The following is a 7500-nucleotide window of genomic DNA, read 5'->3' on the forward strand; positions in this document are numbered from 1 at the left end:
ATAATTATTATATATTAAGAATATTGAAGAAATAGTTCATTTTTTGTCTTTTACAATTATAAGAGACTGAAGAAGTTGAATTCAAGCAGAAACACCTTAAACTGTGATAAATCTGTGTTTGTGTTTAAACAACTTAATAGAGAATTAATAAACTGGTTCAACAGATTTATTACAATGAGTAAAATAAAATATCTTTTCAGGTGAATATGAGACAATAAGAAAGTTAGATAAATCATTTCTCAAGTCCAAAAAATCAAAATCCTGCACAACATCACATGAAAAAATACAGAAGACACATTTATTATTTATCCATAAACAGCAGCGCATCAATAAGGAGATCAGGTGCAAAAAGTTAAAGTTTATTTAATTAATCTTATTAGAGATGCAACATTTATAAGGCAGACTGGTTCCTGACTGGTTCCTGACCGGTTCCGGACTGGTTCCTGACTGGTTCCTGACTGGTTCCTGACTGGTTCCGGACTGGCTCCTGACCGGTTCCAGACCGGTTCCTGACTTGTTCCTGACCGGTTCCAGACTGGTTCCAGACGGTTCCTGACTGGTTCCAGACTGGTTCCTGACCGGTTCCAGACTGGTTCCTGACCGGTTCCAGACTGGTTCCAGACTGGTTCCTGACCGGTTCCTGACTGGTTCCTGACTGGTTCCTGACCGGTTCCTGACTTGTTCCTGACCGGTTCCAGACGGTTCCTGACTGGTTCCTGACTGGTTCCTGACCGGTTCCGGAGTGGTTCCTGACTGGTTCCAGACCGGTTCCTGACTTGTTCCTGACCGGTTCCAGACTGGTTCCAGACGGTTCCTGACTGGTTCCAGACTGGTTCCTGACCGGTTCCAGACTGGTTCCTGACCGGTTCCTGACTGGTTCCTGACCGGTTCCGGACTGATTCCTGACTGGTTCCAGACTGGTTCCTGACCAGTTCCTGACTGGTTCCAGACTGGTTCCTGACCGGTTCCTGACTGGTTCCTGACCGGTTCCGGACTGGTTCCTGACTAGTTCCAGACTGGTTCCTGACTGGTTCTGGACCGGTTCCAGACTGGCTCCAGACTGGTTCCTGACTGGTTCCAGACTGGTTCCAGACTGGTTCCTGACTGGTTCCGGACCGGTTCCGGACTGATTCCTGACTGGTTACGGACTGGTTCCAGACTGGTTCCGGACCGGTTCCTGACCGGTTCCTGACTGGTTCCAGACTGACCAAAAAAGAAACAAAAGACGTAAAATCACAAAAAAGAGATAAAAAGACACAAAAAGTTTTTTTTATCTTGGTAAGAACCAAATAATCATCAGGTCACTCTGCTGCAGCTTTACTTTATCTGGTTTTAAGAGTTAATTTATTATCATTTCCCTCAGATTCACCGTTTTATCTGGTTTTTACGGTGCTCCATTGTTTTTGTTTTAGCAGGTTCTCTGGAATCATTTTCATAGTGACAAACTGAAGTTGAGGAGTTTTTATTCATAGTTTAGATAATAAAGAGCCAAAACAGTCTGTTTTTATTTGTTCTCTGTTTTAGTTGTTTTTATTTGTTCTGTGTTTTAGTTGTTTTTATTTTTATCTGTTCTCTGTTTTTATTGTTGCTCTGTCCTGACATGTACAGAACTTTGTATCAGCTGTTTTAAAGGGAAAGATCAATAAAGTTGATTTGATTTTGAAAACAGAATCAAAGGAAGTGACAGTGAAACTTCAGTCAGAAGTTTAAATCAGGAGAGAGAACGTTCCCCGGTTCCTCCCTGCTCAGGAATGTCCTCTGGACTCTCTCTGAACCACTTCCTGTCTGTCCATCTGGTCTCTGGTGACCTCTACAACAGACTGGTTCCTCTAGTTTGGTTCCTCTAGTCTGGTTCCACTAGTCTGGTTCCACTAGTCTGGTTCCTCTAGTCTGGTTCCTCTAGTCTGGTTCCACTAGTCTGGTTCCTCTAGTCTGGTTCCTCTAGTCTGGTTCCACTAGTCTGGTTCCTCTAGTCTGGTTCCTCTAGTCTGGTTCCACTAGTCTGGTTCCTCTAGTCTGGTTCCTCTAGTCTGGTTCCACTAGTCTGGTTCCTCTAGTCTGGTTCCTCTATTCTGGTTCCACTAGTCTGGTTCCACTAGTCTGGTTCCTCTAGTCTGGTTTAGTCTGGTTCCACTAGTCTGGTTCCTCGAGTCTGGTTTGGTCTGGTTCCTCTAGTCTGGTTCCTCGAGTCTGGTTTAGTCTGGTTCCTCTAGTCTGGTTCCTCTAGTCTAGTTCCACTAGTCTGGTTCCTCTAGTCTGGTTTAGTCTGGTTCCACTAGTCTGGTTTAGTCTGGTTCCTCCAGTCTGCTTCCTCTAGTCTGGTTCCACTAGTCTGGTTCCTCTAGTCTGGTTCCTCTAGTCTGGTTCCTCGAGTCTGGTTTAGTCTGGTTCCTCTAGTCTGGTTCCTCTAGTCTGGTTTAGTCTGGTTCCTCTAGTCTGGTTCCTCTAGTCTGGTTTAGTCTGGTTCCACTAGTCTGGTTCCTCTAGTCTGGTTCCTCTAGTCTGGTTCTGGGATGAATGTGTCTTTTATAAAACGTCTGAGAGCTGTTAGAGTCTCAGAGGAACGCTGTGTTCCCAAAATATCTCTGATCTGATCTGTTGATACAACGAGAGCTTAAAGAATGTCCGACTCCACGGAGGACTGGAGCCACGTAGGACCTGGACTGCTACAGAGCTAACTGTTAGCCTGTTAGCACATACACACTGTACTGCTACAGAGCTGTTAGCCTGTTAGCACATACACACTGTACTGCTACAGCGCTAACTGTTAGCCTGTTAGCACATACACACTGTACTGCTACAGAGCTGTTAGCCTGTTAGCACATACACACTGTACTGCTACAGCGCTAACTGTTAGCCTGTTAGCACATACACACTGTACTGCTACAGAGCTAACTGTTAGCCTGTTAGCACATACACACTGTACTGCTACAGAGCTAACTGTTAGCCTGTTAGCACATACACACTGTACTGCTACAGAGCTAACTGTTAGCCTGTTAGCACATACACACTGTACTGCTACAGAGCTAACTGTTAGCCTGTTAGCACATACTCACTGTACTGCTACAGAGCTAACTGTTAGCCTGTTAGCACATACACACTGTACTGCTACAGAGCTAACTGTTAGCCTGTTAGCACATACACACTGTACTGCTACAGAGCTAACTGTTAGCCTGTTAGCACATACACACTGTACTGCTACAGAGCTAACTGTTAGCCTGTTAGCACATACACACTGTACTGCTACAGAGCTAACTGTTAGCGTGTTAGTGATTAGCAGACTGGACGCTAAGGGGTGAACATCCCCTCTGGCTCTGCAGCTGGGAGAGACTGCTGCAGGAGGACTGAGCCGTTTCGACTCGTTCTTACTCTTCTTAACGAGCCACCAGCCCCCGCGGCTCGTTAAGAAGAGCCTCCGGCCCCCGCGGCTCGTTAAGAAGAGCCTCAGGCCCCCGCGGCTCGTTAAGAAGAGCCTCCGGCCCCCGTGGCTCGTTAAGAAGAGCCTCCGGCCCCCGCGGCTAGTTAAGAAGAGCCTCCGGCCCCCGTGGCTCGTTAAGAAGAGCCTCCGGCCCCCGCGGCTAGTTAAGAAGAGCCTCCGGCCCCCGCGGCTTGTTAAGAAGAGTAAGAACGAGTCTCCAAAAGTTTCCAATAACACCAGAAATTAAGATCCAGTGGATCTTGTGATCTTGTGATGATCCTCTATTGTGAATTATTGCTTGTGCAGGTTTGCCTCTAATGCAGGGGTTCCCAACCTGGGGTCCGGTCCCCTTAGGGGGGCGCCAGAAATCACAGGGAGCTCCAAACTTTCTCTGCTTCGAGGTTTTCAAAATATTTGTTAAAAAAAACCATGCAGGCTGGTTTAAGTGGTGACTCTAAATGTCCCGTAGGAGTGAATCAGGACGTTTACATGACACTAGAAAAAAACAAGTTATTGTCTTAATGTGACTATAACAGGACAACTGAAGAACATGTAAACATGTTAGTCTGACTGATGTCAGAGTTCTCCAGCTCTGATCAGGACGACCAGATAATGAGATTAGAACAGGATTTACACCAGCATGACAAGACAACACAGGCTCCGCCCCCCAAGACAACACAGGCTCCGCCCCCCAAGACAACACAGGCTCCGCCCCCCAAGTCAACACAGGCTCCGCCCCCCAAGTCAACACAGGCTCCGCCCCCCACGCTGGAGTACGACCCGGAACAACAACAACCAAGAAAAACGGTCACATTAGCCGGGTTAAATTACCCGGTCGCATTAGCTGGTCGATTTAGCCGGTTGAATTACCCAGTTGCATTAGCCGGTTGTTATATTATATATTATAATTTATAATATTGTATATTATAAATGGTATTATATTATACATTATATATATTATATAAATGGTATTTGCATATTTCAGGGAGGTGTGTTGCAGTTCTGTGTTGATGCCATCAGGCTTTGTAGAGTTGACCAGGTTATTGAACTAGGGTATGTCCTCCTCCTCCTCCTCCTCCTCCTGCTCCTCCTGCTCCTCCTCCTGCTGCTGCTCCTGACAGACATTCTGGGAGGCCCAACAGACAGATGTGTGTGTGTGTGTGTGTGTGTGTGTGTGTGTGTGTTGGCTTTACATCCAGCCGTCTGCCACAAACACATAGACACACACACACACACACACACACACACACACCCCCAGAGCAGCAGGAAGTGGTGTGTGTGTGTGATAACAGTGTTTGCAGTGACATCAGAGGAAGTTTAGCAACAACGGTCGCTGCAGACTGAGACAAACTGAAACAAACTGAAACAAACTGAAACAAACTGAAACACGGTGAGAAGAATCATTATTAATCTATGTTCCTCATAGAACCGATTATTGATTATAATATTAGTTTAATCAGCAGTTTGACTCCTGTCTGTGTGTGTGTGTGTGTGTGTCTGTGTGTGTGTCTGTGTCTGTGTGTGTGTGTGTGTGTGTGTGTGTGTCTGTGTGTGTGTGTGTGTGTGTGTGTGTGTGTGTGTGGTTTAATCTTCTTCCTGTTTCTGTTCTCTGATTATTATTAACTAGAACTCATTCAGAGTCATTCAGGGTTTCTGTGACCGTTTGAAATGACGTTAATCAATACAATGATTGAGACATTAGAGGGTTGTAACAATCAGCTGTTCATACGGTGTTTGTATTGATTATAATCAGCTGTTCATACGGTGTATGTATTGATTATAATCAGCTGTTCATACGGTGTATGTATTGATTATAATCAGCTGTTCATACGGTGTATGTATTGATTATAATCAGCTGTTCATACGGTGTTTGTATTGATTATAATCAGCTGTTCATACGGTGTTTGTATTGATTATAATCAGCTGTTCATACGGTGTATGTATTGATTATAATCAGCTGTTCATACGGTGTATGTATTGATTATAATCAGCTGTTCATACGGTGTATGTATTGATTATAATCAGCTGTTCATACGGTGTATGTATTGATTATAATCAGCTGTTCATACGGTGTTTGTATTGATTATAATCAGCTGTTCATACGGTGTTTGTATTGATTATAATCAGCTGTTCATACGGTGTTTGTATTGATTATAATCAGCTGTTCATACGGTGTATGTATTGATTATAATCAGCTGTTCATACGGTGTATGTATTGATTATAATCAGCTGTTCATACGGTGTGTGTATTGATTATAATCAGACTGGTAGTATCTGTAGTTCCAGACTGGTCCACATGGTGGCGTACACTAACAGGCTGTTTGTGTCTCCAGGCTGTTCACCATGTTGAAACTGAATGATTGATATCAGTGGGATTTTATTTATTTATTTATTTAGGAATAATATAATATATAAAAATATCAATGAGTGTTTCCAAACCACAAGATTTTGTCCTCAAATCTCTTGTTTTGTCCACAAACCAAAGAGATATTCAGTTTATTGTCATAAAGGAACAAAGAAACCAGAAATATTCACATTGAAGAAGCTGAAATCAGAGAATTTGGACTTATTGTCTTTAAAAAAACTGATCCAACCAATTATTGGATTATCTCGATTATTTAGAATAATTGTTGCAACTGTAATTTAAACATAAAGTGAAATAAAACACATCATCTATCTGCTCAGTGGAAGAGTCTGATTCTGTGCTGAGTCGTCATCTTGTGGTTTGGGAACACTCATTGATCTTTTTATACAATTATTGACCAAACAACTGATCGATTAATCATTTAAATAATCATCAGATTAATCCATAATGACAACATGGTTAGTTGCAGCCCTGGTTTAAATATTATCACCGTTATGGTTTTTAATTTGAGGAATGAAGATGATCTCAGATTCAGACTCAGACACGTCAGCTGGACTCAACATTCATAGTTACACTTTGACTGTGTGTGTGTGTGTGTGTGTGTGTGTGTGGAATGTGAACAGGTAAAGACAGGTGAAGCTGACTCAGCGTTCTAGAGCCTCGACCTGTCTGTTCCTATTAAAGAGACTCCTGGCTCCTGTTTAACACCATCACACCACAAACATCTATAATATCTATCTATCTATCATCTATAATCAACAGCTGATATCTGACATTTAACATGATTTTATTGTTAATAACCAAACTCACGATCAATAAAACATGTTAATGTCTCGATATCAGCGCTTACATTAAACTCTGATCAGATATTTTAAGATATTAGAGGAAACAAGGAGGTCTGATGATTGTTTCCATAAACTCATTAATCTGACTTGTTGCTTGTGGATTCGTCCGAGTCGTCTCGGTCCTGAATATATATATATATATATATATGTGGTGTCTCGGTGCTGAAGACGTCCAGCGTCTTGTTTCTGGTTGAACGTGTCTCTGAAATGACGTTCAGCTCCGTCTGTCTTTGTGTCTCTTGTTCCCACAGAACGTTGTGATGAATTATTCATTCTTTGACATTTTCCCTTTTTTCAATAGTTTGTTGTTTGTGGTGGGAAATAATGTGACAGTGGCAGAGCTGGAAGTATTCCTCTTCTGTTGCATAAAGTACAGCAGCTTTCCTTTGTTTGTTCAATAAATTCATCTTTCTGTGTTATTAAAGGTTGAATCAGTGATTCTGACCTCAGAGAACTTTCTATGTGGAGAAATCTACTTTCTCTTTCTCTCCTGTTGTTTGTCTCTCTAAGAATTACCGCATTTCTACCATTACAACCTGTTGGGTCTGTTGTGTTATTCTACCATTAAAGCAGAAAGAGGATACCTGGTTTTGAAGTATTTGTAGTTTTTTCCACCTATTTTTGGTCTCTCACATGTTGATTTAAAAAAAAAAAAACTTTATGGGAGGTTTGGACAAATAAACTCAACTTCTCATGGAAGCCACAGGTATAAACTCTAAAAAATACGTTATGAGTTTCATTTCTATCTGCTACAGAGGCTGAAAAATCTATTATTTAGTAGGAAGAGTTGACACTTCTGTTGAGTTTACAGAAAAACTTCAGGTTTTAGGGGCTGATTTTAAAATCACCCAGAAGTTTTACAGGCAGTTTTC

The 7500-nt window shown here is 42.4% G+C and overlaps 1 protein-coding gene across 1 annotated transcript in view; it reads left to right on the top strand.

Moving 5' to 3' along the window:
* LOC131978774 (LIM and senescent cell antigen-like-containing domain protein 1) overlaps window positions 1–7500 on the top strand; it is a 40403-nt gene that overhangs the window by 649 nt on the left and 32254 nt on the right. The window lies entirely within an intron of this gene.

Source organism: Centropristis striata, chromosome 10, assembly GCF_030273125.1.
Source record: "Centropristis striata isolate RG_2023a ecotype Rhode Island chromosome 10, C.striata_1.0, whole genome shotgun sequence".
NCBI classification, from domain to species: Eukaryota; Metazoa; Chordata; class Actinopteri; order Perciformes; family Serranidae; genus Centropristis; species Centropristis striata.